Raw genomic sequence first — 2500 nt, forward strand, 5'->3', positions numbered from 1 at the left:
GCTACAACACGGGCCTGCTGTGGTGGCCCGTGCACCGTGTTTGCGTCCATCCATTCATCCATCCATCCATCCATCCGTTGTGTTCATTGCGTGTGCCACTTGAGCTGGCATGGAGACTGCGTTTGTGCAGCCCATGCACCGTTGTGGTTCACTGGGTTCATTTTAAAAAGGGAAGGCCTAGGATTGTGTGTGAGCAGCCGGCCACGTTCCCTGTCACCTGCATTGCTTGAGCCAGAGACTGCATGCGAGCAGCCTGGCTCCCTGCTAACTGCTTTCTTTTTGCAGAGTCCATTGATCCTGGGCCATAGTTAAGTGTAAAATTTGTAAGTTAAGGTTAAGATGTACTGTACATATGAGTGCGCCCCCGGCATGTCTGTCAATTTTATTTATGTCGTCTGTGTGAGTGGGTTTGTTAAGTTAGTTACTCAGCCCTCAGGTTATTTATTTTGGGGACACGAATACCATGAATGTTGCACTCAGGGATCCGTAGGTAAAACGTACTAGGGGAGAACTACACATGATGGCACACGAGAATTTGACGACTCGGGACGAGTCTGTAAAAAGGGGAGGGGGTGGTGTTGCGGTTGGGGAAATTCGCAAACCACCATTCAGGTCCCGTAGGTGAGATATCTCTGTAAGTACATGTGTAGTTAACCCCAAACCCGTTGTTTAGAGTGAATAAATGTGATTCATTCGGGCTGCGACCCTTTAAGATAGCCGTTTTTATGTTATATCTTTATTTTGAACCAACCACGTCGCAACCGCCATCACACAACAACCACCAACCGCAACGCCGCTTCACAACAACAACAACGCCAACAGCCATGACCTTTAACTTCACAACTCGCTCCCGCAAACATCGCATCGCCGCCATTCCAAGCGTCGCCATGGCCATAAACCACCACAATAAACCCTCCACCACCTTCACCTCTCCTTCTGCAGCCATTCCCGCACCGCTTGTGGGCACCGAGCGTCAGGCTGTCCTGGCCTCGTACGGGACGCGCGCCGAGCCGCGGGTGCAAAGTGCGGCCTTTCCGAGGAGAATTCGGATCAGGAATGATACACGCCCACTTCTGATCCGTCCAATCAGCAAGCGCGGGGCAGTTTGGCCCCGCCTCCAGGTGCGTCGGTGGAGAATCGGGATATGCAAATTCTCGGATCAGGGGAGACTCACGCCCCTTTTTCCTCCGTCCAATGGGCGAGCGTGGCTCCACCCCCGAGCTCGTTCTGATCCAGAAATTTGCATATGGGTTCTCCTGCCGGACTATAAAGCACCGAGTGCGGGGTGAATTTAGTCAGTTTTGGAGAGCAGAGTGTGGCAGCGGCAGTCAGTTTGAGAAGAGTCAAGGCGAGTTTGAGAAGAGTCAAGTCGGGTCTGGAGAGGAGAAGTCTGTCGGGGTTCGCAGTCTGTCGGGGTTCGCAGTCTGTCGGGGAGCTGCAGAGAGAGGAAGCCTGGAGCGCGGTCGAGTCGGTTTGAGCACGGAGTCGGCCTTGGACTAGCGCGGAGTGGAGTCGGGAGGCGAGGGCGTACAGGTGGTTTGCTGCAGTCGGCTGAGGAGAATTGGGGAAGAGATCGAATAGCTCGGGTACAAGGCAAGGAAGACAGCGGTCGGCGACGAGCTCGCAGTGGAGTCGCTCGTCGCGGGACACAAGTAAGCCAGCTATCCTCTTTCCCCAGAGCATCAACAATTCCCCCCTTTTGTCCCCCCCGCGCTGAGATAGTGCGAAAAGGGGGCCCCGTTCCAACCCCACCACAAGCAGTGCCAACGAAACCCGCGAAGGAGCACGGAGTCGGGGCGCCGCCACATTTGCAGCTCATCACAAAAACACGGGTAGGATCCACCCAGTCCCGCGGACCTGACTGCTCTTAAAGGTCCCGCGCAAATATTGGCCCACAGGCCCCGTCTGCCCCATTTTCTTTGAGGGTGGCCCTTTTTTTTTGCTTTTGAGTAAATGTGTTGTTGGCGCCGTCTGTAAAGTAAAACTGTGTAAGTGTTGCCGTGTGCTCACGTAGTCGGTAGTAGATCTGCATTGTTGTGTTTCTTTTGTTGCAATTGTTTTAGGTGCATAATTGTTGTAATTGTATATGTGTGCTCTCCGTGTGCCACGGAATAAATGTGCATTATGTTGAACTGTTTTCCCGTTTCGCTTCGTCTTTTCTTTAATTGAATCTCCATCTTGCTTCACGTAAAGGGTTGGTCGTGGGCTTAATACGCCCGATAATTAATCGGAACCGTCGAGGCCGACGATAACACCGCTCGGTTATCCCGATAGTACGGAACGGGTCGCTTAAGCGGCCCATGTCCGGGGTCGACCTGCGGCGAGGTGCGATCGCCCGCTCTACCCTCCGCGTGGGTACTTAGGTAGGTCGAGTTTGGCGAACAACCCTATCCCAGGCGGGTGGCCGATTGGCACGATCGTGGTGAGGCCGTAAGGCCCACCCGTGACTAGCTCCCGGCGTTAGTCCGAGAGGGTCACGACAGAATTGTCCGTCCGGTGG

Source organism: Eptatretus burgeri, chromosome 16 (genome assembly GCF_056783735.1).
Source record: "Eptatretus burgeri isolate ZD-2024b chromosome 16, Ebu_testis_v1, whole genome shotgun sequence".
Taxonomy (NCBI): Eukaryota; Metazoa; Chordata; class Myxini; order Myxiniformes; family Myxinidae; genus Eptatretus; species Eptatretus burgeri.